Consider the following 22,712-nt stretch of genomic DNA (forward strand, 5'->3'; position numbering starts at 1 on the left):
GTGATATGCCATCGTAAGCGAATCACGGTTTTGGAAAAAAATATGATAATATAATACTGCCTTTATGTCGTTGTTCAGCGCTTAGAGATGGATCACTCACCGCCTAAACTCCGTAGCAATATTTTAGCTCAATCGCGACTGTGGTTTGCAAAAGATAACTTTTCTGCGAGCAATTGGTTCACAGCTGTATATATTTAGAACGGTCATTCCATGGGAACCAAAATTATTGTTCCTCTAAATGGATTTGTATATTGACTCATTGAGGGACAATGTAGATAGGCAAGAGAATATTATGTGAGTTGACCACTGTATTTTAATCAACAAAATGTATCACTAACTTATACATGACGTTTGTTTTAGAACTTTTAGTGACGCACGTGATTAACTTAAGGTGATAACCACATAAGCTAAGTCCATTCAAATAATAGTTATAATATATTTATAATATTACCAAATTTATTTTTATTATATAAGAAATTAAAAAAAATTTTACACTGTATTGAAGACTTGCGATATACATTTTTACTTACTAATACATTTTTTTTATGTGTTCTAAAAATAAAAAATAATGTTTTGACATTTTTGTGATTTTACGATAATTACTAAAAAGATACCATTACTCAATGGAGAATGGAAAATGCATAAAACAATTTATAGCATATTAAAAATTAACTGGGGTAAATAATTACCTCACACGCGTCCCCAAATGATGCATTTTTTGTTAAATTCAGTACACCCGTTTTATTATTTCGTTGTTTCAGTGAAATCATAAACTAGCTACCTAATGATTAAAATCACTTTAATGCAAGTAGCACTTAGCTATTCCACTTTTAAATTAGAAAAGGTGAATTTAATTTGAAAAATATATAATATAATAGAAGTGATAAAAAACATTTTATTTTATACATAAACTTTCAGAACAAAAGAAGCATTTAAAATGTTAGTTATGTATATTGTTTTCTTAAATAGTTTTTAGGCACTATTTAGTATTTATGTATTTTCATTATTTTATACGTACCTATAATTAAAATTCTTAAAAGTATAACATAATATTGTGCTTATCCTATAAACATAGATAAGTATCCTCATACACCAACCAGAAGTTTCGTTAGTATTATACATTACATAAACTGTTATCGGTTGGTATTTTGAATTTCGATAAAAAAAATTATATTATATTTATATTCCAGCGTAATAATTAACTGCCAACCGTATAAAATATGGTATAGTAATAATATTATGTATATGAAAATTTACAAATTATAACAGTTGGTCACCACAAATAATTGCACAAAAATTCTACACTATTTTGACAATTCAACATACCTGCAGTTGTCGTCCTCATTATTTATAAATATTTCAACCTCGCAAAATATGTTTAAAATAATACAATATTTAGCATTACAACAAATATTAAATACATGGCATAACTAACAGTTTAATTATTAATTAAAAACTTTTTTCTAAAATAACAGAAATTTGTATGAAATATTTTTTAATTTGCTTGCCATTAGGTACGGACAATGTTGTTCAAGAAACCTATATGCTATGTGTCTACTCCTACATTTCGCATTCCAAACATCATCTGGTTTAGTGTTTCGTAAGCACATATTTTGAACTTGATATCTATACACGTATACGTATGTTCGCATAGTTTCATTCAACATTTTTAATAAAACATAGGTACAATTCAACAGTTTACATAATTTATGTGAAGTGTGATGCTGTTCAGTATGTGTCCTAAAAGCTAAAATATTATCTTTTCTCGGTCCGCATAACCCTATAAACAGGCTGAGTGATAAATCCAATTGATTACCTGCGGCAAAGTGTATGCAGTATAGCAGTATGCCGTGGTGATTTGTAACTTCAAAGCCGCTATCCGGATGGGGAGAGGGGTCAAAACCACAAAATCCAAATAATCTACTTACAAAGTTTTTTGACCGGTCAACCGTCGATTGGCCTCTGACACATTTTGTAACCACATCAATCCGGAATTCAAAACAAACTATATCTACGAAACTCCTGCATTTCCCTGGCATATACCTCTAAAAGTAAGTTTCTATTGAAGAAGGATACAATTTAAGCGATAATTTGTTTGTTATTAATGAAAAATATACTTAGAAAACTTCGTATTAAATGTGAAAATAAATAATGTAATATAGTTTAATGTACTAAAACAATTTTCAGTTGAACCAAAACTAAATTGTAATGCTTCATAACTACTTTATAAATTATACTCCAGTGATCAATTTACGTTTTATACGATTTCAAATTTGTAATGATCAAACTTTAGTTTAACTTGCTATGTATACTAAGTAATTACTATACTAAAAGTATATTTATAATTTGTATATGTATACCCCAATGTCAATGTGTGTGTATGATATTTTATAATAATATAGTGAATTAAATACTAGTAGTACCTATATGTCAATATTAATATTATTTAAATCGTAATAAACATTTATATTTATTTTATATATCTGAGTTAAATCAAAATAGAATAAATCGGGTGGGTACCTAACAATTTTAATTAAATTTATTTTTTAATTTTCATGGCATGGTATATGAAATTCGACTGCACGGTTATTAGACTATTTTTTTTTTTTTACTGTGTTGGACGGTATTGTTGGGTTGGAACACGTGTACACGTAGCAAAGATTTTTGTTACTAAAAATCCCAAGTGATCACCCATCCGGGGACTAGTAACAACAAGTGCGCGTACGAAACTGAATGTAAACATTGAGCCACACAGCTTCATAATTTTAATTTGTAAAATCAATAAAATATCGATAAATTAAAAATATTATTATTTCTGATTATTACGATAACTTCTTATTCGTGTAACATTCTCATATATTATTTGAAGTTGAATATTCGGACATATTGTTATTTAGCCCGATCTCTGAAAAAAATTGAGCGAAAAGTTGATGTACTTTCTGTTTTTTTTTGTAAAAATAGACCAGTTTAAGAAGCAATATTTTATTTTTCAAAATATACTACAATACCATAGAACCATAGAAGATTGTAATGTTTATCTAATGATTAACTTAAAAAAATAGAAAACAAAACACAACATATTATTTAAACTCTGGTTAGCGTTATTTAAATATAGGTTATTTAAAGCTATAATTTAGTTGTGTATACTTATTAAATATATTTCGCGTGTCATGATTATTTCAACTTCTGCTAAACATCTCAGTCATGTCTTTTTTTTTTTAACTCTGTGGAATTTAGACAAATCCACATTCGTCTAAACTACAAGCACATGTGCTTTTAATATTTTTCCATTTTAAATCTTTAGTAAGCACGTTATTCCACACTATATTTAAACTTCTAATTTTTCTTGACAAGTTTGCAAATTACATTGAACAATTACTTTTAAAGTTAATTTTTTGTTGAGTTATTCATAAAAACCTCAGTGCTAATGTCAAGTAATAAAATTATAAATAATAAGTATATTTGATTAAGTAAATCAAACATTTAATGTCTATAATATTATAAACTAATAAAATAATAACTAAATCATATATTTTGTAGAATTATTAAAAACAGTACAACAATTATTGTCCAATAAAAAGTGTAAAATGTGATCTTACAAATTTATTTAACACAATTTTTTTGTTTGTATTTATATAAAAAACTGAGGACTTTTTAAAAAATTACTTTTTTAAAACGGTGTACATTAAATTTCCATAAAAAATTTACAGATAATTTTCAAGGCCAATAAGTCCACTCGATCATTTTAAAAGGTAATGAGTATAATATATTCGAAGCTCAATTAACACCATATCCATTTTACTTCGATAAATTGTTCAATAATTGATTAAATTGAATTAAAAAAACGCAGAGAACAAATTAAAAAAACCTCGTATAGGTATTAAAACAAAAATGTGCATTGAATTGTTAGAAAGATATAGTTATGTAAATGTTGACATACAGCCTTTCTTTTTCATACTATATTTTCACTTCTAACCAAACGAGTTAATTTTGTTCTCACAAAATTAGGTATCTAATTATTTACGAATATTTAGTTTTTAATGTTGTTTAAATTAAATATTATTATTATAATATGCAAACATTTTCTAATTAAACTACTGTATCTTTATAGATGCTACTTGCGTATTTATTAATACTAATTGTACATCGAATGACATTTAAGCAATATTATATGAGCAATTTAAAAGCAATTTAAAACGCTTTTGATTTCTATGAATACAATATCAACATTCCTAAAATATTTCCAAGTTGTCATTTATCATTTTCGTTGTAGAATTATTTCATGTGGGTATTTCTATTATTTTATTTTAAGTCTTCCTTGGCTAGCTTGACATTGACGTATGATATATTTGTGGATGTACAATAAAATATCCCACAAATAATCAGGTTATTTGTGTTACTGTTAAGTGTTAACAGATTGCCAAAGTCTTAAAACGTTTTGAATAATATATATCTTTCATATAAAGTATTTACATAATATTGTATTTTTGACGAAGATACAACCCTTTATAATAGCAGCATTGTAATAAATAGCAGTTGTTATTACTTACGTAAGCACAATAAGTTAATATTAAAAATACAAAATCATTTATTAAGATTCTAGTGTTTTGAACTCAAATTTATGAGCCATGTATATTGATGCTATATACAAATTACTGCTATGTGGATAATTATTAATTTGACGTCAGAATAAAATTAAGTTTTTTTTTAAATTATAATAATACGCTAGGAAATTAATTGTTATTAAAAATTATAATTCGATTCACAAAAATATTGAATATTATGTATTTGCTTACAATCTCCATAGTTGCAGTTGAATTTTATTTTTTCAAATCCACGTGACTTATCTTATCTTAGTTCGTTTGAACCACGGATTATGTTGAGGACTTAATCGTTTTGTTGCCTTGACAAAATATATGGACGATGATTCGTGTGCGTGTATAAGTCGCATGGCAATACAATGTAAGTATAATACATATTATAATAGTTATAATAATGTGGTAATATCATTACACTGCTTCGTTCGTCGTGTCGTGTCGTGTCTTGGTGGAAGCACAAAAAAAAATAACGGCCTAGACATCTAATATTGATAAATGACAATAAACCTATCCCGATAATGAATGGGATTTCCTTCATTTCAGACCCCAAACGCGTGCATGATATTATTATGTTATACAATATAAATGAGCACACGGCAACACAATAATGCTCACCCGACCGTAGTCCTCTGGTCTACCGTACATTTCCATTTTCCACACGTGCCCGATGTGAAAAAAAAATGCATTTCCGTAACCCTTCTCAAACGATCTACACGACGACTATGGTGGCGTGTTTATCGGAATCACTTTGTTCGGAAAATCTGCGAGGGGCTTATATTATTATGTAGACGTTATTATTATTATTATTATTATTATTATTATTATTATTTTTCGGACACACGATATTGCGATAATATAATAATATTTAACTCGTGTTTGGCGCCCGAAAATTCACTGCTGGCAGACTTTGCATAATGTCTAAACTTTAACTACGCGTATAACGACGACAGTTTCGTTGTACTTAATTCGGCAAACAGTGCTTACGAAAATTAATAGCCGTTTGCCATTTGCTGATCACGTTCCAGTGGCAGCGCCATAACAGTGTTAGACCACCATTAAAACACATAGGTACCTATCCATTGCACTTTATCGAAACCGTTATGAACCCTCATTTTCAGCTAATGTTTTGTAAATATCATATTTGCATTTGCATAATATTTCTGTTGTGCCTGCCACTATGTATAATTAACATTTTAATTACAACGAGAATCTAAAATTGAAATTGTCTTGAAAAATATAATATCGAACGAGAGGGGTTGCGGATGCATCAAACGCGCCCCCAAAAATTACATTAATTATTAAGATACGTAATTAAATCAGATTTAAATTTGTAAACGTACCTACGTTAAAAATTATTTATATTATGTTACATTGTTCAGAGTAATATTACACAATGGGTCGTTTCATGATAATGAAATGAAAAGTTGATCATTATTGTAACTAAAAAACAAATGTTTTGAATAAAAAGAGTTAAATTCGATTTTCACATTGGAATACACTTTTGATTTATCATAATGAAATAGTATAATGTTTATACTTTGAAGTTTGAAGGATATCCAAATGTTAATTATGTTCAATCGTTTTAATTTCGAGTAAGCAAATACTAAATTACAAATCCATGAGTATGGGGAAATTTTTTTGGCAGGGTCATTCTTAACTAAATTATACTTAATTACCACAAATTTAAACATTTATGATGAATAATTTTTTGCAATTTCTGACCGCTATAATAGGATGTAAAGCATAGATTTATTTATTTTTCAGAAATTAATCGTACTCTGACATTCTAATTGTTTTTAAATGTGACATAAGTACTCTTTATAGCAGAAAATTGTTGTGTTTAAATTTAATTTAAAATATTGCAAAAATACTATGGTTACCTAGATATTATAATCATGTTGAATTTAAAGACAATTTTTTTTTTTATAACAACTTGCACTTTTTGTTTACTATTATTGTAATAAAGCAGAATATTTTGTAATAATCACATCTATGTGCATTGTACAACTATATTCATTTATACAAACTAATCAAATAAAATCATACGTTTTTACTAATAATTATTTAAATTGTTTAGTTTATTGTATTCGTTCATTTCTGAATATTATGAACATAAATATCTATTTTTATTATTTTTCATAAACGCAAAATTATTATAATATTATCATTGTGAAAAATTGAAATATTTAGTTAACAAACAGTGCTATAAAAAAAATATTAAAACTAATTCATCATCTTTAAAGAAACACCCTGTACATATCATAAGTTTGATATAAGTGTCTGTGTGTCTATGTGTGTGGATAAAGTGTATTAACGGTACACATGATTTATGATTTATGATTCATTATTGTTATTATTATTTATAGTTTATCCTTGCGTTTTATCGAAAATAAAATGATCTTTGGCGACATGAAAACAATCATTTGCAACTGCACCTCATATATTATTACAATATGAAGTGTACCTGTCAATATTATTCTTCATTTTTGTAATTGTAAATAAATTATGAACTCGTTGAACAATTTTTAAAAAGATAATACCATGGCATATATAATAGGCAAATACAGATAAAGCGTAGTTCATGCATCACAGTATAGATTCATATAATAGTAATTAGTGATTACATAATGAATAGTATTATATTAGAGTGTTATAATATAGTGCCATGCACCGTTTTTTTTATAAACGCTTAAATTTCACAATCGTCAAAATGTCCTTTTGGGGGCCAAAACATGTCGACTATAATATTTTAAAAACAGAATCATAAAACATATTATAATATAAAAAACCAAATATGAAATTCAGTACAACATTAAAGTCAATGCCATATGTATTCGTTTAAGAACGTCATTTCCTGAAATATGCAGAAATAATAAATTGGGACGTTCATTAAAAAGCATTGTCAATATAATGTCATATTTTATACTCCAGAAATGCACTGATTCGCGATAATCTGTAATAAGCAGAATACTCAGCTGTATTGAACGACGACAAGACCGTTAGCATAATATTATAATATATCTAATAACATTGTTCGGTGAACAATGGAAAAGCGCATTAAAAGCGATTAAACCAAATAATATAACTATAGTGTTTCATCCGACAGCGGACGTTATCGACGCGGAGTTGAGGCGCCACCAAAAAATCGGTCACCCGAATTACACACCGGCGAAGCGGGCGAATAATAATAATAATTATTATTATTGTGATCAGCCACTGCCACACCGGCTGTCCACCGGTGACTAAAACTACACTACTACTACTCTGCACACACGACACATTTTGGAAACAATAATTGCGTTTTCGGTAGTGAGTGTTGTAATAATAATATTATAACCCACCATCGGCACAATCGATAACATCCCCCCCCCCCTATCAGCAGGAGATTTTTACTGTCATTGTCATTTGTATTAGTATTATTATTGTTATTTTTGTTTTTGTTGTTGTTGTTGTTATTGTTATTGTTATTATTATTATTATTATTTCATATTTGTTCACACTTAAAAGCACACTGCGTTTGTCAAATCATGTGTAATGCGCACCCACACGACCCAGTGGGTTTTTCGATACAAATGAGGAAAAAGGGGCTGCAGCTAGAGTGGCAGAAAAGGGGGATTAATTATAACGGCGTTCTTCTGCTCGTGAGTGCATGCGGTGGATTTACGCTCGTTGAAAAACCTTCTGTGGTAACATTTTCCTGCTGCCTTAGTGGTTGGGGTCTAGAAAATAATCATTCCCCTCCCCTCCCCCCTAATTATTAATATTTAAAATAATGACAACAACAATATTACTATAGTAATATAATAATATGTAGATAGGTAGGTACTAATAAAAACTAACCCTTAGATGAAGTTTTCAATGCTTCTATAGAGTATACAGACATTGTAGTATATTGTAATGTAGAAATAGGCATAATTATTATTATTCAATTTTAGTTTTAATGTTGAAATAAAATAATTTAAATAAACTTTATCGATATAATTAATATAGAATATATCGAATACGAATGAATATCAATTATTTAATAATTGTTTGTTTGCAATTTATTATTAATTAACCTTTGATTTAAGGAATTAAGTATTTGTTTATTTTAAATTACAGGGTATATGAGTTTATTCAGCGTTATACATTATGTGGGTGCACATTATAAAAACAATTAATTTGGTTGAAAGTCCTTTAAACTTTAAGTATATCAAATCAAATATAGATTAAGTAACGCTTGTATAATTTAAAAAGGACATTCGTTTCGCTTTGATAATGCAATTTGCATAGTTACTTATCTTCGTATCATGCTGAGGATAAAATATTAAACATACGTCTTAAACCAAGAAAAAATATTAAAAAATAATTCCCTGTAAAAAATATACCAATATTTTTTTTTAAATTTTTTACTTCATTTAAAGTAAGAAATAAATTCCAAAACGTAATTTTAATACGTAGATTCTGTTAAAGCTAGGTACTATCACTAAATTTAATTCAACCTTAATAAATCCCGTCGTCTTATCACACAGTGATCATTTGAAATAGATCACCGTAGCAACGTACGTCGTTCAAATTACAATTATTATATTTTCATTTTTTAATCTTACAAATTGAAATTTTTATTTTTTTTTATTAATTTTCCATATTATTTTAACCGTAACGTAAAACGTTCATTATTACCAATAGAGTCGTCTACTTTCCGCAGTCAGCCATGAGGTAAGATTCTAAAGCCATATTTATAAATTACTTGTAGCAAGATGCTATAAATATATTACCTTCGTCATAAAATTTAATTCGTCAATCAGTCAAACGTCGAGACTATTTAAAATATCGCGTGCGGTGAAAATGTACATTATTCACTTAGAACTTAAAAGGGATTTGTTATAAACCACGTTTTTCAATTAAAAAAAATATATAATAGTTAAGATATAATACGTTTGCTCTATAATATGAACAATAGGTCCTATTAACCGCATACGTTTAAATTTAATAAATTCAGTTTTTTTTAATCGCAAAAATCTACTACATTATTTACAACGTTTGTTTTAAATATTTTCGAGTTCACACTTCCATTTTTAATTTTCAATTTGGTTATAACATAGTTCTTAATATCTTTATTTAGATTTTATAAGAGTTTGTATAATAAATAATAAATATACAAATATACAACTCCAATAGACCTTTGCTATTTTTTTTTATTTTCCTTTATGTAATTGCTGTCATTTAACGAATGATTTATTTATTGTAGAAGAAAAACGTATAAAATATAGATATCTTAGATTTGGGTTGGGAGGGGTCGTTTTTTCATTTATTATATTTAAACCGAAGAGAGTAAAAAAAATAAACGCACTTCCGTCCCATTTGGTTTTTATTTTTAAAATTATTGAAAATTCAAAAGCCTATTTCTGGGTTTTGAAGGAAATGCATTAATCATGTTATCGTGCAAATACGATTTATCCAAAATATTCCAGAAACAATATTGTATAACAATTTTTAGAATAGCTAAATGAAGGTGAAAATGTATACTAAAATAAGTATATAAGTAATTGTATTTAAACAACACTGTTTATCAGAAGAGGGACAAAATAAAATACATCTTATTATAATATTATATCGAGTGGTGCGTAATGTCTAATGAGTAGGTTATCCGAAATAAGATAAGGAAAATGTCAAAAGAGTGACGTACATACTAATTCTGTGCTAAGTAATTATTATTTCAGCCACTATCAAATAGAACAGGTTACACTCGATATTTCAATTCAATAATGTTCTGCTCCGTCTGTTGTAATGGAATTGAATAGCTAAATGTCCTCAAGACAAAATATTCGTATGTCGTCGGGTCTTTCGAAAAAACAATTCACTCAGTTTTGTTTAAATTTATTATGAATAATATAGGTACTGCAATAACAATTTTACAAGAAATCTAATATAAATTAGGATGTTATGTAAAATTTAACACGGCAATTAACCTTCAAAGAATGTCTGTTATTTTGCAATAATAGGATACACTGACACGTTATACACTTAGGTACCCGTTATATAGCCAAGATAGTTGGATGTAAGTTAGATTGTTGCACCTCCATATCATCGCTTTCGGAGATACTTTGACTCGGCAAAGATTTTTGGCATCACGTTCTTGGCGTTCCGACATCATACGTCCGATAAATTTATTACGTTTTTAATACCTCATTTACACGCTGCGGATGAAGTTGTAAAAGTGTGGTATAAAAAGGGTACAGCAAGCACCGTGTATATTATACACATTATTATTATTATTATATTATAAAGAAAAATCTAGTCTGCTGTTGCTGCTGCTGTTGTCGCCGGCGAACGGGCGGCGGCTGCGGAGGCGGAGGTGGTGTGGTGGTTATAGGACATGTGAGAATGAAGACTATATAGTTCGGTGCGTGCCTTCCGTGGCAAGTGTTTTTGACAACATTTGGACGCCAGTCAACGTTTTTACTCTTATTAAACTTCACATGAATTCTAAAGTGTTCTCGCGAGAGCTGGTGTAAATTATCTTAATAACGTGGACGGTATATTATACTATTCAGCGATTGCATAATATCGTTGTTTTTCTGCAGATGTGTATCGGTTTTGAATAATTATTGTTTTGGACCCACGTGATAGTTGTTTCTCCTCGACTTTTACGGAGTTTAGTTCAACTAGTTATGAGGTCGTTTGTTTAAATTCACTGAAAGTGCTTCTCGTACGAAACCTGTAAATTAAATAAAAACATTTTTTTATTTTTATTATGACTTATGGAGTTTATTAGCAAAGTTTTGAACAAAAATGTATTCAAACTCAAAAAATAAAAAAAATTAGGGTTCAAGTAATGGGTTAGTTGAGCAATGTTTTCAAAACACAAAAATATTCTCCTTATTGATCAATACGAAACAATTATTTGTATCGATTACTTTATTGGTTGACAGATTATATTTTTAAATATTTATATGCATATAAATCTCAATTATTATTATTATTATATTTTTATTTTATTTACAATCTTCAATTTTGTCAGTCACTGTATAAGAAAGATACAGTGAGCATAATACGTATCATACATTTGTAATAATATTTCTATCCTATAATTTTATATTATGCAAAATTATTTTTATTAATACATAGAGCAGCCACTATAAAGCATATTAAATTAATTTTTAACAATAAAAATATAATATATAGCATTATTCTGTTCATTTGCCAAAACATTTTAATAGCTGTACGATAAAAATTGAAAATATGTATGAACAATACATGAACAAAATAATATTTAATGTGCTATAAAAATAAAACATAAGATGTTGAACATTTTATTAAGACTGTAATAATATTTGTTTGAATGTTAATTATAATTTTGTATCAAAATAATTATTAATATACAATATTATAATGTATGGACGTATACTATAGTCTACGATGAAGTTTATTTATTAATATTATTAATCATATTGGTTAAAATATGACGGGTTTCTACAAGGGAGATACCACTGTTGAATTAGTAGTAAAATCATTATTAAATAATAAACTGTTTCTAGAGATGCTCGAGATTTTTTAAATCAGCCGTAATTATTATTTTAATTAAGTATAACAAGTTTAACTTCGGATAGTTTTGCAGACTTGAACAAAGTGTATAGAATCATTATTTTTCATTAACGATGATGATTAGGGGCGCAATTTTCTCGGTATGTGTTCTGTCAATATTTCCTCTGCTGGGTTTTAATCGTAATATAACTCACACCGTTGCTCGCGTAGATAACTTAAGAAAAAAAAACCATTTAGAGGGGTGTTCTAATGCGCTTTATACAGTATACACACCGTTAAATGATTAAATCAAACAAACAACTATCGATTCATATTCGTGTATTTTATTTTCTGTAGTCTGAACTGAGAATCAATCATGATTAATTAATTAATACGGTAAATTGCTTAAATACAGTGCGAACTTGATGTACAAACAACCATATTTCAACAGTTTTAAATTGAATCGTTTTATTGATTTGGAGAAATGAAAAATGTAACGTGCCACACGTGACGTTTTCCCATCTGAAATATCTTTTTCGAACAAAATAATAATTTCTGTCGGTGTAGGTATTGTTATTTGTTTATGAACAAATAATTAGGCAGGAAAATTCAGAGATTTCACTTGAGTTATAAATACGATAATCCAAAACGTGGTTCAAAGAATCTAAATATAGCTTTTTATTTGGCATATGTTTCTATACCCTAACAGTTTTGTCGCCTTATTATATTTTCGTTTGTATGGACTTAGTAGTTGTAGTAGTCACCAGTCAGTGTGGAAATTATCGCATACTTCAGCGCATGAAATATAATTCGTACAAACATATATTATTATACGTCAGAATCCAACATCAGTCAAATTTGTTTAAGTGCCTATTATGAATACTACATCTTTATTTTTTTCTCAACTCTGTTTTTGTGTGAAATAAAAAAAGATATTTCGTTGGAATATTTTTTCAATAAAATTCGATTCGTATGGTCCAATCATTTTAATGCTTTCCAGGCTTTGTGTTTCTCTGCTTAACTTATTCCATATCACGTCATTGAACACTTGTCATGCTGTCATACTTACAGTTTAATACAATATTCTCGGACAATTGGACACAGAAGGTTATTAAATACAACGTTTAATTGTTTTATTTTAATTAAACTACAAATGTTGGCAAACTACAATCGACAATATAATTGTAAAAAAAGTTTTATGCATAACTATCGTAATGAGTTTTTAATTTCCATAAAATTTTTTTTTAATTTTAACGATGTTTTCGGACATTTCAATTAAATTATATAATTATATTATTATGTCTATCTTGATAATACAGTTAATTCAAGTATTTAATTTAAATTTTTTCAAAACGTATCATTAGGTACACGTTATGTAAATAATATTATAAAACGATTTAGAAAACTATAAATCATATCATAAATTCATAACATTGATTGTATCAATTTATCGTATGTTTTTATCATGTCATTCTTATATATTATTTAAAAGTATAATATTAGTAAAATAGACACTTAAAATGAAAATGTTTCATTGTGAAATACACATTTATCTATTGTATAGCATTGAATACGATGTGTTTCTAGTGCTAGATAATGCAGCACATAACGAAAGTCAAAAATATCGTTTTGAGATTCAAAAATGTTACATTGTATATATATTTAATTCGTTCTTTTGTCAATTAAATTTACATATTATAATATTTTCGAAATATCTTTTTTGTGTCTTCTTCTTCTTCTTTATAATATTATAAAATGATTAGTTAGTTGTACATAGTATATACTTCCTATACAACTAAATAAATGCAAACAAAACACAACACCTTTTAGCTATTTTTTATCCTTAACGATAAATACGTATTTAATAATCGTGGTGCTCTGTTTTTAATTACTGCCAACATAGACTTTATCGTGAAGTCTTTTATTTTATCGAAGGATAATTATGAATATTAATAATTACTTTATACTAAAAATTAATAATGATATAATTTGTGTTTAATATTAGTGTTATTTTAATAATGTATATATTTATTTATTTTGAACTGACTCTGCTCACTTTAAAAAATAACTGAATACAAAATACAAAAATATCATTTTTTTGCATACATTAATAAAATATGTTGATGTTATGAAAACTTTAGTGCAGGCCTGAATACAATAGAGTAGGGGAAGAGCCTACAGGCTATGGAACCCTCTCCCTAAAAAAAATCCATAGTAATTGCATAATATTTTGGAACTATTTTTGTATATTCTTTCACGTGAAGTTTATACGTAACATTGCATGTATAATAGACCCTCCAAATGGACCCCTTCAATTGAAATTGTTGATCCACATCTGTGGTGGTCTGTATGGAGTGCATAATTTAATATAATTTTAAACATAATAATATTTAATACATCCCCTGTAGAAATTATTGCATTTGGCATGGTATACGTGCATATAAATAATAAATGAATTACAATCTACTCATATAATTATACACAATAAGAATAAACATAATTATCAATGATGAATGTTTTTGTTTAATTTCCAATCGCTTAATAGAATAACATTTATGATCCCTGAAAAACATAGTAAAAGATTCAATTGTAAAAAACTTAATGTTAAATTCAACATGAAACATTGTTATTTGTATAATATCAAATTCTAACATAGGTACAATTATAAGTTATAACTGTATTACGTACGTCCAAAAATAAAATATATATAAAAGTTATAATTTTTTTTATAAATGTTAGTAGTTCTTATGAAAAAATAAATTGAATTCTCATATTAAGTTACAGATAATTTATTTTAACTTAATTTTAAATTTAAATACAGTTGTTGAACCTGTAGTAATGGTAATATTTTGAAGTTTGATTGTTCATAGTAACTATTAATTAGAAAATTTATGAATTATACACTTGTCATACAAAACTAAAATAAATAATTCACAATTATTTATAAAATGAGTAAAAAAAAACCTATTCGTCACTGCAAATTAAGTTATTTATTCATATGGCAGCAAAACCTGCCATTTGTCGACTCCTTTGATATTTGTACATGTATTTTATTATTATTTATTTTTATAGAATGTGCCTTTAAAATATGAACATAAATAATATATCATGTTTTCATGCATAGCACGTTAAAACTATTTTCGTGGATAACGTAATTTATAAAAAATAAAAATGAAATAATAGGGCTTATTAATTTTGTAATTTTTTGTTCAAATATATGTAATACTGTATTTGTAATCATTTCCAATAATTATTAAATCGTAATAGTACAAAATCACAAATGATGAAAACGCATTTAAGGTGTAAACATGATTCTACTTATTCTTCTTTTAAGTTTGTATTATAAATATCAGCATTCTGACAAACTTATTATTGTACGGATTTAAAAAGTGTTACTCTACATCAATAATGTGTTATTTGTTTGATGATATTATATAAGTAACAGAAACGTACTTACATAATTAATTTTCCGTTAAGTTATATGTATATAATATATTTTTAGTATTTATTCATATTAAAAAATAAACATGCCATTTGTCATAGTAAAATTAGTTTTGAATAATCTTCGACGTAGGACTCCGGAAATCTGATTTGAGTCCAACATATAACAACGTGCGGATATAATTTATTTTTATTTAGTTCAACCTATCTCAGTAGCGTCCCTAGACCAATTCATAGAGGGGTGGTGGTGAACTCGATATATTATAAGAATATGCGCATTACACATGGCTTAATATTATAATTATTATTATTATTATTGCGGGACAAAATATGCAATTATATGGGTAGGACAGATAAGTATGAAATAATATACTATTTTCCAACGGCAAAATATATGGCGGATATAGGCTGTGAACCAATTTGTAATAATTTTGAAGACCTGTGGCTCAATATGCGCTACCGTAATATACTACTAAGATGTAAAGATCAATGCTACTATTGCTGATTGAACACGACGCATCATAATAAAGTTTTTATTTCCAAAGTTTGAATTAGATTTACCTCGAGTCTCGTGCACGCATATCATAATATTGGCGAGTCTCCATTTGAATCGGCAAACTACCGAGCAAATGTCGATGGGACGTGCAAAATTTGAGGGCCGAAGGGCGGAGTAGAAGTTTGGCCATTTGGTAGTTTTTTTTTTTTTTTCATTAACATTAATAGTTTTGGGTGCATTTCATGTTTAATGTCGTTTAATATTATATTGTATGCGATGTTTATATGGATTGCATTAAGTGAATTATATATTATAATTATCATCAAAATCGACTCTATAAAATAAGATTTGAAATCTGTTGCTGCATTGATAGGTGTAACTTGGTTTTATTTTCCTCTTAAAATGAAGTTGGTGCACCAGTCATGACTTGCAGAGTCCGTAAAAATTGTGTCGAATTGTGTCACCTTGTATATATCGATCCAGCATTGATTACTGTTTAGTATCGTCGCATACCGACATGTGAATTTAACAAAATGATTTGTAATTTTATTGAAGTTTGCGGATAACATTATATAGTCGAGTTATGCGGCGCCCGGCAATACAACACTTATAATTAGAGGTAGGATTTATATTCTCTTAAAATCCTTAAAATATGATGTTTTTATGTCACATAAAATATTCTCTTAATATCCCTTTAAAATACCAGATAAATGATGGATTTTATGTCTTTAAATGTGCAAAATATTCTTTTAATATTGAAAAAAAATTCATTTTAAATTAATTTTTTATTAATTTGGTTTTAAATATATTTAATTAAATTAATTTTACAATAACAATTAATAACTATATATTGTTCGATGGATGGTCGTAACAGCAAAATAACCGATGCGGTATTGCAATCGATAAGGAATACCTGGAGATTAATTTTTATTAAAACCCAGAAATAAATCATTTAGTGAACATTGTATTTATTCAAGTGCTGATATATGTAAAATATGTTCATTATATGCCGGATATTACAAAAATATTCTCAAATATTCTCTGACGTGTTAAATATTCTCCAACCCCTAAAATATGCTTTTTTATGCAAAATAAATTTTTTCCTGTGAATTCTATGTTTCATGATTCGTAAGGATTTCTCACTCCCATTTAACTGTATGGACTAGAAACAAATATGTAAAATCATACAAATCCGACCTATACTTATAATACACTTATTATATGAAAACGAACCACCATCATCGCGTGGTCGAAATATTCATAAACTTGAATAAAAAAGTATTCTAAGAACTCATCGATGGTTTCGTGGTCTTAGTACTAAATAATTATAATTATGAAGATCCTAGAATCGTGATTTGAAAATTGATAAAATTCGAATAATGTACTTTTAAACATATATTTTTCAATTGACAAATTTTAACACAATGGTTCACCATTATACTAACTTTCCTCGCAGTAAGTGTGAATAATTCAGTTGTTATTATAATATAATAAATAAAAATAATAATAAACGGACTATCTCGGCTCATCATCTATTTCATGGTCTCTCATTTAACGGCGTTTTCCGTTGTCGGCGATTATAATAATATTATAATACACTATCTTTGGACTTCTCATACGGTTTCGCTTTCTATACGACGGTGTGTGTTTTTTGTCTCCACCGCTCTCTGCTTTTGATAAAAAACGAAATGAAGCCCAAAAGGGTTCTATCTCTCATTATCGCCGTCGCGTGTATCCCTCTACCTTCGGCGGCAGCGGTGTGTCCGTTCTGGTCGTCCCTACAGACGTTTTTTAAGTTGGCGCAGTATCCGACGTTATCGGTTATTATATTTTAATATTATTATCATATACACTGCCGCACGTATACACAATAATAATATTATAACGCTTTTATTATTGTTGTTATTATCGTTTTTATTATCTGCGGACCGGTGGCGGAGGCACGGGTACCGGCGGTCGGTTCGGTGACCTAAACGAATAAATAAAAATGAAATAATAAATAATAAAACCAAATAATGTAATAAAATAAACCGCCAAGCCGCCGCCGACGACGTCGGGACTGATAACGCCGCGACGGCGACCGTGGCCGAGCCGCACGACGACGCCCGAACGCACGAGGGTAGCGCGTCTACAACAAGTCGCCGACCGCTCGTACTCGTGGGGGGCCGGGCCAGTCGAACGCCGGGTCGCGCCGACAGTTTGCCGTCGTTTTCGCCGCCCCCGTCAGTGCACGATTTCGTTTAAAAATAATTTCGTCGTGTTCTTCGTGTGCGTATCGCGTCTAAAAAAAATAATTCCAATACAATATATATATTATTATTTACTATTTTTTAATACTCGCGGGATACACGTTGCAAAAAAAAAAAAATGAGTTAGAATAAATTTTTTTGGTTTTTCTTTTTTTTTCTTATTACAAAGTTTTTTTTCTTATTTTGTGTAACCCTTGTATATTATTTTTATACTCTTAAATCGGTTTCTTAATTTATTATTATTATTTTTTTTTTTACTTGTGGTGTCTCTGTGTCTGTCCGTCCTTCCGTCACTGTTTTTTTTTTTATTTATTTTATTTACTGTCATCTAATTGTGTCGCTGACAAGTTGGGATTTTTATTTTATCCATTGGTTTGTGCATCACATTTACTTTTTATGTACATTAAAATATTATGATATCCTGTGGGCTGCGGGGTGCGTGCCCCCTTCAAAGAAAATATTATAGAAAACCACGAAGACAACAACAGGTTGCAAAGTAATTGTAATATCGAATTACTCATTTGAATATTATATACATTTTTCAATGTTGGCTAAATGCTAATGCTTGGTACAAGCACCCCGAAGCTCACTTTGTAGACTAATAATGCCTCTTATGTAGCGTTTTGTCCAAAAATATAATATGTATTCAAAATTCGAGAAAAACGCCGGAAAATAATATTATGTAAAAATACAATTTACGTTCAGTTATATAACATAATATTACATTATTAGTGCGATTTTCCGAGAATCTCAAGTGGAAAATTAAACCCATTTTATTATCCGGCGGTGTTCGAGAATATTATTTTTTAGCAATGTAATCCCATGGGGTACAACAAGAATTTGTATATTTCCCTACCTTTTCTGAGCCTTTTTCACCCCTACAGTTTATCTCGGTGTAAAGCTAAGGAATTCATATACCAGAGATAACAAGGTTGAGGGTGCATGCGATAGTGTTCTCTGTAATATGAAAAAAAAGGTAAATTATGGGGTTAGCAGTAGTAATAGTGAACGTAAAGCAGAGGGTGAAAGAGGTCAAAGGTCAGGAAACATGTTAACTGTGCCTTGAGGACTTCTACGTGCCAAACTCAACATTTTCCCAATTGGTTTAAATATTCAATTTTTTTTTTATCTTCTGGATCATTACATTTTAATTAAAATCACATAGTAAAAATAAATAAAAACTGTCCATTGTCATGGCATTTTAAGTTTCAGCTATTGGGAATCGAAAGAATAAATATCCGTTTAAATTAATAAAAACACGATCCCTCGTCGATGGTGTAGTCTTCATTTAGTATTCATCACTCGTCCTGCCCACCTCTCCGGAAACCATTGCGTTTACCCATCCCTAACTTTCAAATACTGATTAATTTTGCTTCAACAGTAAAAAGAAAAAAAATGCCAATTTGTGTTCAGTTTAATATTATATTCTTTCTCCGGACAGTTTATTTTTTTGTTTTTTGTCGACTTTGTTATGCCAGCAAAACCCTACAAATCCCTAGTGTTATGTGCCTTCGTCATTGTCATCGTACGGTTTCTATAACACTTGTTGAGGCTTCCACCACTGTTTGTTCCACAAGCGAATTTAATATTTGCCAGAAACAATTGGATTGCTATTTGTTCCAATAATCATCTTCTCTTTTTATTATTACTTTATTGAAAATGTCAAAAAAGAAACGATTGCCTCTTCAAACGAAGCGTATATAATGTGTCCTCGTAACAGTATTTTATTTTATAAATTCAACATTATATTATTGTTCAACCATAATATTACATTTTCATTTTACAATATCTTTTACTTAACTTTTTAATAAATAAGCTATTTATTAAAAAAAAGTGATTGTATTTGATGAACATTTTTCAATTTTAAAATACTGTTTCCATATTATTATGTCATAGTTTTATTTTGTCACATGGTGTTTCGTTGAAAAAAAAATAAGGATTTTAAAATTAAAAGATTTAATTTTGATGACAGCATAAAAATATTCTAAATCATTTTTACATGCGTTCATTTGTCTATAAAATTCTTTGTATCCGTTTTAATTTTAAAGTATTAATTTTAAACTTAAAAAGTACCCTACTTAAAACGGTTTTTGTTGAGTCAGTATAAAAATGTAATTTTACTTCTGCTTTTTTTCAAGGAGGTCTTCCAACCCCTCTTTGGATAATTGTTTCGAGGTAAAGCTCCAAACTTGTATTATACTAAAATACTTGTTTGACTGTACTTGAGAGTAGAACCTATTTTAATGGTTCATCGTAAGTGCACATTTTTGACCTCGAATACACAATAGATACAATTATTTAAATTTTAAAGAGACAGCGTATACGTCATATAGACAAACACGTCCAAGATACAAACCGTCATAAACCTTTTAAGTACAAAGTTGTATTTAGTGACCATTTTCTTTCAAAAATGTTATTCAGAACGTTTCCGGTATACGTGTCACCACTAGTATAATAGTTATGTACAATAAACGTGCATTTAATCGTTTTATAAATATCACTTATGAAAATTATAAAATCTTAAAATCCGTGAGAGCATTATATCATGATTAACGTGACTGTATTTACACACAAAAACGCACACACGCACGAGACCCACACATACTATGCACATTCACGCACACACCTCGTGCACACAATCATACATACAATCGTACACACAGTCGTACACACAATCGATTACTATTGTCTTTGTGTGACGAACAAAGTGCCGTATCTGTGATTAGGTATATATTACGTTGTCCCATAGGAAATTTCGTCTTTTTCCTTCTCACCCGACTATAATATTTTCCCCCGACCGCGTACTGTTCATTTTTGTTTGCTCAGTATTAATCACTGGGTTCAGCGGGCCGCTGGCACACCCAAGATAAAGAGAACCAAATCAAATAAACCGTCGAAACGCTGACAGTATAATACAATATTCCTTGTAACAACGACGACACTTGAACGTCAAATACACTATTACGGCACACCGCGTACCCATCGTAAGACTAATGTTTGCCCGCCAACAATATTTTAATAACAACTCAACAGAGTTCACCCGTGGGTTAACCGATTCAGACAGGTGTTTGAAAAAAAAATTCCGGTGAAAATTCCGGTGTACGTTTTGTTGCTCGTTACAAATTATTGTTATTATTGCTGTGATACCTACCGTTTTCCCCATTGTTATTATGAGGTTATTCGAAATGTCTATAGGTACCTAAATGATATTATGGATACCCGCGACGGTGGACATATTATTATTATTGTTGTCGTCATAGAGATGAAGTGGGTGTATATAGTATATCGCTTACTTTATCACCGAAGACAATAATTTACGCGTTCATTTCTTAACCTTATATATATTCCGATATTATTCTTTGGGACCGTAAACATTTAAAGTTTACGCAAGCAAAAAATAATAGCTGCAATAAAGCGATTTCGGCGGAGGATAAAAACGGCCGTCCGCTTTATTACTGTTTGCGAAAGCTGTATAGCTACATGTATATTGTACACGAGTATAATATATACATAATAATATCGTGTACAACTGAACTGTAATTTTATAATAATAAATAAACATATATTTATATATATGTATACACAATAATATTATTGTACAATAACAGTATATTTCGAACGCGTCAAATAATAATAATATAAAATTCGTTATTATTGAAACGCAACACACAACTCACTCGATACGATACTCGTATATTTATATAAATATAAAAAAATATATATATTATTTAGGTACGTATAATATATTTGTAATATACGCGAACAAAATTTCGATTTCGCGAATAATAATAAATCGGCGACGTGACATTATTGCGGCAGCCGTCGTAATATAGCGGTTACATATTATTATTATATCATATTATTATGTTCATGTGCCGCGTTGATATTTTTTATTCTACGACCGCGAAATGTTAACTATTTCACCGAGAAAAACAATCGGCGTTCTGTTTTTTACAATAACAACCATTCGATCGAAGCGGGAAATTATTCAGTCTGCACGAGCGTATGTTATACAGGCCACGTATTCGAAGGACTTTTCCATGTTGCCCAGCAAATAAGTAGGACGATGCTTTTACGTTAATGCGCGGACAAGGTGGTATAGGGGTGATTTTTTAAACCGTCGGACAATCTTATATTTTCAAATAGTCATATTGGAACTATTGAAATGTTGATAGAATACCTCTACATTTTAATATTGTTATTATTTTACTTGCCATATGCCAAGGGTGTTCGTTGAATCGACGGAGAGCACTTGTGGTATTTTTCAGTGCCTCAATTGTACACATAATGGGATTTTAAGTATAATAATATAATATGATATCTTATCCGTCCTGACTAGTCCGGCCTCGGCCTTTGAATATCCATATGTGGTATGAGTACTTCACTATCGCGGTATATGAAACGCGGTAGGCAAATGAAGAG

General features: G+C 29.0%; 1 protein-coding gene across 16 annotated transcripts in view; it reads left to right on the forward strand.

Moving 5' to 3' along the window:
* Nucleotides 1–18,207: 18,207 nt before the first annotated feature.
* LOC111034385 (CUGBP Elav-like family member 1) overlaps nt 18,208–22,712 on the forward strand; it is a 178,397-nt gene continuing 173,892 nt past the window's right edge. For 5 of the 16 annotated variants that reach the window (XM_022315582.1, XM_022315587.1, XM_022315589.1 and 2 more), the window contains exon 1: nt 18,457–18,662. The gene's annotated coding sequence lies outside the window, so the exon portion shown is untranslated. Of the gene's footprint in view, nt 18,413–18,456; nt 18,663–22,712 lie in introns of those variants that run through there. The other 11 variants (XM_022315574.1, XM_022315578.1, XM_022315576.1 and 8 more) reach the window with 3 other exon arrangements.

The sequence above is a fragment of the Myzus persicae genome, unplaced genomic scaffold, assembly GCF_001856785.1.
Source record: "Myzus persicae strain clone G006 unplaced genomic scaffold, MPER_G0061.0, whole genome shotgun sequence".
NCBI classification, from domain to species: Eukaryota; Metazoa; Arthropoda; class Insecta; order Hemiptera; family Aphididae; genus Myzus; species Myzus persicae.